At 42.6% G+C, this 8,110-nt stretch overlaps 1 pseudogene; it reads right to left on the bottom strand.

Annotated features, from left to right (window-relative positions):
- Positions 1 to 288: 288 nt before the first annotated feature.
- Positions 289 to 406, bottom strand: LOC126417344 (5S ribosomal RNA; annotated as a pseudogene).
- Positions 407 to 8,110: the final 7,704 nt, after the last annotated feature.

The following is an 8,110-nucleotide window of genomic DNA, read 5'->3' as shown; positions in this document are numbered from 1 at the left end:
AAGCCACTTCACTCTTACAATACGATAAGATCGCTGACATATAACACACATTTAATAGCAGAAAGCAAAACAGTGAATGATATTATGCACTCCGTCATCAGGCCACAAGTGGCCCATCGGGACCATCCGACCGCCGTGTCACCCTCAACTGAGGATGTGGATAGGAGGGGCGTGTGGTCAGCACACCGCTCTCCCGGTCGTTACGATGGTTTTCTTTGACCGGAGCCGCTACTATTCGGTCGAATAGCTCCTCAATTGGCATCAGGAGACTGAGTGCACCCCGAAAAATGGCAACAGCACATGGCGGCCCGGATGGTCACCCATCCAAGTGCCAGCCACGCCCGACAATGCTTAACGTCGGTGATCTGACGGGAACCGGTGTAGCCACTGGGTCAAGGCCGTTGCCCGAATGATATTATAAGTACACAGATTTCTTGTTTTCGATGGCTTGCAAGAGAAGCCCATCACTTGCTACTACTAATCGCCTTAGTCAGTGTTCTGTTTGAGTTCCAGAAGTGTTATGAATTGTTTGCTCACCACTGCAGCACATTGCTTGATTACTGAGAAAGAAAATGAAGACAAGTCAAAAACGAACTGGTATTAGTACAAATGGTTAAGTAGGTGTGTGGACTTGGCATCCGAGCGACGATTTGTTGTGAGCAATTATCTTTGTCATTTGTTTTGTCTAAGTTGAATTGTATTTATGGACTGGGGCGTGACTCAGTTCTTTCTCTGCTTTTCGCTTGTGTTAACATTTTATATGTGTGCTCATCAATATCACGCATTATGTATTGTCAATTTTGAATGAATTTTTCACTCTACAGCGGAGTGTGCGTTGACATGAAACTTCCTGTAGAATAAAACCGAGACTCGACTCAGGACCTTTACCTTTCGCGACTTCTGGCGACTGAGCTTCCCTACTTACGCGAATACCTCATCCTGCCTTCTAGAGTTCACAGAAGTTCTGTGAAACCTGCAGCACTGGCAATTTGGAAATTTGTGGTAAATTCCTATGGCACCAAACTGCTGAGGTTATCGGTCCCTAGGCTTACACACTAGTTAATCTAACTTAAACTAACTTACGCTAAGGGCAACATACACACCCATGCCAGAGGGAGGACTCAAACTTCTGACGGGGGGAGCGGCGCGAACCGTGGCAAGGCGTCTAAGACTGCACCGCTACCCCGCGCAGCGGTTCCTGGAAGAAAGGATGTTGCGGAGACTTGGCTTAACCACTACCTTGGGGATTTCTACAGTCTTATTCAGCAATTAGCTTGGGTGTCATTCCCTGCACGTACTTACCCGACGTTCCGAAATTTCCACAATGCTGACCCATGACTACCACGCAAATACTATTCGGGAAAAGTCCGAAATACGCAACGGAGTGCTCGCAACGACAGACGCTTTTACAACGAGCAACGTTTCCTTCATCAATTTTACCAACGTAGTGACTTCAACTGTGGGTCTCCAAGTGTCTGTAACGGATGTGCACGGACAATGAACGTTGTGAAAATGGACGACTTTCTTCAAATGTCAACAATAAGAAACATTTGCATAGACAATGTTTGGCAATGTTTGATCTCAGTGACTTGAATGAACACGTTCATGATTCAGAACACGCTCTACAATCAGAGGACAGTATTCACGTGGAATGTTCTGTGTTTCTTGGAAATTTACACCTGTACAACACTCCCTAACTTTTAACAGTCTATCCGTTTCGGGAGTACCCCAGCCGAAACCGTTAGTACGAGTACAAATACGAGTAGCTTAGCCGGCTGGGTTACGCGAGCAGGTTTCCATCCGGGGTTGCTTCCGCGCTGATACGGGCGATGGAGTTTCATTCGCCAAAGCCGTCCAATCGATAGAACAAGTGCCAAACAGAACTGATTTTCAAGAAATAAACGAGAGACAGTTTTTTCATCCTAAACTGCCTCCTTGCTGGCCAGGCAGAGTGGACGATGATTACGTATACTATTAGTGATGCGATACAGTCACCGGCTGCCACCGGCAAATCTAATTGCTCCAAAGCGACCTTACTACAACGATTAGCTCAGTCGCCAGAATAGCAGATTTAGCAAGTGATGTCGATGTCTACATCTACACCTACATGGTTACTCTGCAATTCACACTTAAGTGCCTGGCGGAGGGTTCATCGAACCATTTTCATACTACTTTTCTACCATTCCAGTCTCGAATGGCGCGTGGGAAAAAGGAACACCTAAATTATTTCTCCCTACGTAGGTGGGTGTCAACAAAATATTTACGCATTCGGAAGAGAAAGTTCGTGATTGAAATTTCGTAAATAGATCTTGCCGCAAAGAAAACCGCCTTTGATTCAGTGACTGCCACCCCAACTCGCGTATCATATCAGTGACACTCTCACCCCTATTGCGCGATAACACAAAACGAGCTCCCCTTCTTTGCTCTTTTTCGATGTCCTCCGTCAATCCTACCTGGTAAGGATCCCACACTACGCAGCAATATTCCAGCAGGGGAGGGACAAGTGTAATGTAGGCTGTCTCTTTAGTGGGTTTGTCACATCTTCTAAGTGTCCTGCCAGCAAAGCGCATTCCTTGTTTCGGCCTCCGCACAATATTATCTATGTGGTCTTTCCAATTTAAGTTGTTCGTAATTGTAATTCCTAGGTATTTAGTCGAATTTACAGCCCTTAGATTTGTGCGATTTATCGTATACCCAAAATGTATTGGATTTCTTTTAGTACCCATGTGGATGACCTCGCACTTTTCTTTGTTTAGTGCTAACTGCCACTTTTCGCACCCTACAGAAATTCTCTCTAGATCATTTTGCAATTGGAATTGATCGTCTGATGATTTTACTAGACGGTAAATTACAGCGTCATCTGCAATCAATCTAAGGGGGTTGCTCAGATTATCACCTAGATCATTTACCGGGTGATCAAAAAGTCAGTATAAGTTTAAAAACTGAATAAATCACGGAATTATGTAGATACAGAGGTACAAATTGACACACATGCTTGGAATGACATGGGGTTTTATTAGAACAAAAAAAAAAGTTCAAAAATGTCCGACAGATGGATCTTCATCTGATCAGAATAGCAATAATTTGCATAACAAAGTAAGACAAAGCAAAGACGATGTTCTTCACAGGAAATGCTCAATATGTCCACCATCATTCCTCAATAATAGCTATAGTCGAGGAATAATGTTGTGAACAGCACTGTAAAGCATGTCCGAAGTTATGGTGAGGCACTGGCGTCGGATATTGTCTTTCAGCATCCCTAGGTATGTCGGTTGATCACGATACACTTGCGACTTCGGTAAACCCAAAGCCAATAATCGCACCGACTGAGGTCTGGGGACCTGGGAGGCCAAGCATGACGAAAGTAGCGGCTGAGCACACGATCATCACCAAACGACGCGCGCAAGAGATCTTTCACGTGTCTAGCAATATGGGGTGGAGGGCCATCCTGCATAAACATCGTACGTTCCAGCAGGTGTTTATCAGCCAGGCTGGGGATGAAGCGATTCTGTAACATATCGGCGTACCTCTCACCAGTCATGGTAGCAATTACTGACGTTTTGCTGTCGAGCGCCATCTGTCGGACATTTTGTGAACTTTTCTTCTGTTCTAATGAAACCCCATGTCATTCCAAGCATGTGTGTCAATTTTTACATCTCTATCTACATTATTCCGTGGTTTATTAAGTTTTCAAATTTATACTGACTTTTTGATCACCCGGTATATAAATCAGGAGCAGGAGAAGGCCTACGACACTATCTTGCGCAACGCCAGATATCACTTCTGTACTATTCGATGATTTACCGTCTATCACTACGAATTGTGACCTCTCTGAGAGGAAATCACGAATCCAGTCACAGTGCTGAGACGATGCTCCATATGCACGCAATTTGATCAATAGTCGCTTGTGAGGAACGGTATCAAAAGCCTTCTGGAAATCTAGGAATATGGATCGATCTGAGATCCCTTGTCGACAGAACTCATTACTACGCAGAAAATTTATGCAGCAGAACGCCTTTCCACTTTTGGAGACACTTACATGAACTGAGATCCCAATAAACATGCCATCCGACACACTCTGCACACTTTTGTCAACTATGTGATTATTGTGCCGTACATGAAAATGACATGCAGGAATCCAAATTACAATTTTTTGTGAATTCCATAACAATGACAATACTGTTACTGAAGGAGCAACGGGGAACGAAGGACAACGTGGCAAATAGTTGCTGAAGGGTACTCAGCACTAACGAAAATACACGACAGTGACGTCGCAAGTAAAGGCCAGCCAGCAGCGACTAATTGTAGTAGTAATAGTAGTAGTAGTAGTAGTAGTAGTAGTAGAAGAGATGGGCTCCTGAACTGATTCAGAGAGCCAGACCCTTCTAAGGAGTGAGCAATTTTTTATGTGTGTGTGTGTGTGTGTGAATGTATGGATCTTCATATTGTATTAATGTGTGCAGCTGTTCTCAACCATGAAAAGAATAGAAAGTGAAGAAATGTAAGTTCTTCAGAACACTGTGTTAATGAAGAAAAAACTTTATGCCTTATATTGGGTGTAAACGATAACTGTTTACAATGAATCACAATGGTGTAGAGGAAGTCGAGAAGAAAGAATTTGATATAGGCCAGCTGTCATCTATCAAGTCGTTAAAGGACCTCAAACAGGCTATAAAAATTACTTAAGTTGCAAAGCATGTGTGTCATGTCGGATTTTCAATATTCTATTGCTCTGTTCATGCAAACTATTAGTCCTAGAGAACAAATAAATAGGATCTTTTTTGTAGAAAATTTGATGTGATTTAATTTTGTACTGGGTTAACTGAGTTAACAATGAAATCCTTTTGTTTGTCTGGCCTTCTTAATGTGAAACTACTGTGCTTGTAAGAGTTAAGTTTGGACTGAACTGTAAATGCAGTTAGTTTCTGCATGGTATTTACAAAAATTGTTTTCTGTCATTACTCTCACAGAAGAGTTTACGTTAATGTGAACAAAACAGCCAAATAAGCCTATGGTGTAATAGCCCAGTCAACAAAGACCAAAACTGATAAAATATGGAAAGTAATTCGTATAATTGCATATTTTTGTACAGTGATAGGTGGGAGTGCCAGGAACAACATAGGCCTACTAGAAATCCTGGCTGGTGAGAGTGTGGGGTTTGGTTTGAAGGTCACTTTTGTAAGTTTTTCTAATAACTCGAAGATGCAGCCTATAGTGGAAAGGTATTCCAGTACAAAAGTACACTACATTAATTTTCCTACAAATATGGTCCTATTCAATTTTACTCTAGGACTAATAGTTTGCACAAAGAGAGTGAGAGAACACTGAAAATCTGACCCACCGTATCTTAGGTATCTTTCTAGCAATTTGAGGTAGTTCCCCAGCTTGACAGATCACAAGTGTCCTACATTAAATCGTTTGTCTCTACTTCCTCTACACTACTGTTGTAAGCAGTAAACAGTAGTCGTTTACACACTATATTTCAGCTCTTGATTTGAAAAGAAAATTTCAAATTTCAGAAGCCTAATAAGAGTTTACATACTACTGAATTACTTGTTACTTCTTACCCTCTGACATAGCATCGCACCCTGAATATGTTGATACTGATCATGTGAGTAGCACTAGCAGCAGTTTTCAGCCACTACTAGTAAGGAGCAGATCACAAAGCTCTATGGCTCGAATCCTCTGCCTTGACAGCTGTTCCCAATCGCCAGCCGATCCCGATCGCCATCCATTCACATGGAATAGACTACAAAGCAATTCTGGAGTCACCCTGCTATGTGCTCTTTGCTCACTCTCTGATTAAGCTTGTATCTCGCCTCCTTGACTCAGTGCCTCTGTATTCATGTTTGGCTTTATTGGATAGTGTGATCTATCATAATAAATGGCTCTGAGCACTATACGACTTAACTTCTGAGGTCATCAGTCCCCTAGAACTTAGTACTAATTAAACCTAACTAACCTAAGGACATCACACACACCCAAGCCCGAGGCAGGATTCGAACCTGCGACCGTAGCGGTCGCTCGGCTCCAGACTGCAGCGCCTAGAACCGCACGGCCACTCCGGCCGGCTATCATAACAACGGTATGTATTTACATAATTATTTTTAATGTATGCTAGTGCTTGCATATATTGTTTTCACTTTTTATTTGTTTATTTATTTAATCCGATCAGATTAATACCTTCAGGACACCTCTTACATCAAACCAGTGTTTTATATCATAATTTCAAAGCTTATTACAACACAGTTACTTAAAAAATCATAATATTTTTAATATGAGATGTCTTCTTCTTTTACCTGCATGTATTAGAAGACCGTGTGTTACACCCTACTGGTTGAAATTAAGGAGATTTACACCTTTTTCTCAGTCTTCCTAAAGACCTTACATCCACTGCCTAATAATTCATCATTTATTCAAGTATTCTGTCATCTTCCTTTCTCAAGACATAGTCCATTATGTTATTCCTGTATTCCTAAACCAGCTCATTTAAGCTTTCCACTTCCTGGTGCTTTCTAATGTCAGCATTAATCTCCGGTCAGATAATGTGTAAACAGCTACTCTTATTAGGTATCACATTCCAATGTTTGCATTCTTTGTTCATTTCTTTTCGTTATAGTCCACTTTCACTTCCATCTGTCATAGTTGTATCTGACATCGTTCTGTAGAATTTACGTAGAGTTTCCTTTCTTACTTACTACTTCTGAAGGTTCTATATATTGTTCCATTAATGTAATTAAGCCTTTCTACCTTCTTTTGTACATCCATTCTGCCATGAATGAGTCAGTAATTCCTAAGAAATTGAACGAATTTACTCTTTCTATTTTTTGATCATTTATTATTATTTTGCTGGGAATTGGCTCCTGGTCCCTGAAAGCCATAACTTCTGTTTATGTTAAACATACAAGAAGATTATATCACTTACAGGCTGTGGATAAAATATTGACAGCTGTCTGGAGTATATTCCTAACTCCGAGGAAGTCATGCAGCGATTGTTGAACTTGACAGATATTTATCTGAAGCACATCTGCCTAGAAACAGCGATCCCTTAAGCTGTTAGGAAAGCAGAGAAAATTTCTGTACTAATCGCTGTACCAATTGGTTTTGAAAACGTTATGTATCCCAGTATGTTACTGCACTATGAGTCTATCTGTTCAAAAGCAGGACAAATATACGCCGAGGAAAGAAACTACTCACTTTTACTCGTGGCGTCCGGCCGCGAGAAGAAAGTGAAGGTTGACGCTAGCGTCACCGTCACTGCCGGCGACACCACCATGCCGGCGCTAGGAGTGGGCGAGACCTTCCGCTACCTCGGACTGCAGTTTTCCTCCTCCGGGCGGTGCCTCTTCCATCCGAGGCGCCACATAGAGGAGCAGCTGTCGATCATCACGCGGGCGCCGCTGAAGCCGCAGCAGCGGCTGTACGCGCTTCGTGAAGTACGAGGGCAGTTCAATAAGTAATGCAACACATTTTTTTTCTGAAACAGGGGTTGTTTTATTCAGCATTGAAACACACCAGGTCATTCCCCAATCTTTTAGCTACACAACACTATTTTTCAACGTAATCTCCATTCAATTCTACGGCTTTACGCCACCTTGAAATGAGGGCCTGTATGCCTGCACGGTACCATTCCACTGGTCGATGTCGGAGCCAACGTCGTACTGCATCAATAACTTCTTCATCATCCGCGCAGTGCCTCCCACGGATTGCGTCCTTCATTGGGCCAAACATATGGATATCCGACGGTGCGAGATCGGGGCTGTAGGGTGCATGAGGAAGAACAGTCCACTGAAGTTTTGTGAGCTCCTCTCGGGTGCGAAGACTTGTGTGAAGTCTTGCGTTGTCATGAAGAAGGAGAAGTTCGTTCAGATTTTTGTGCCTACGAACACGCTGAAGTCGTTTCTTCAATTTCTGAAGAGTAGCAAAATACACTTCAGAGTTGATCGTTTGACCATGGGGAAGGACATCGAACAGAATAACCCCTTCAGCGTCCCAGAAGACTGTAACCATGACTTTACCGGCTGAGGGTATGGCTTTAAACTTTTTCTTGGTAGGGGAGTGGGTGTGGCGCCACTCCATTGATTGCCGTTTTGTTTCAGGTTCGAAGTGA

This window comes from Schistocerca serialis, chromosome 8, assembly GCF_023864345.2.
Source record: "Schistocerca serialis cubense isolate TAMUIC-IGC-003099 chromosome 8, iqSchSeri2.2, whole genome shotgun sequence".
Taxonomy (NCBI): domain Eukaryota; kingdom Metazoa; phylum Arthropoda; class Insecta; order Orthoptera; family Acrididae; genus Schistocerca; species Schistocerca serialis.
Note: the sequence above shows the minus strand (reverse complement) of the source record. Positions and strands in the feature narration are given on the sequence as shown.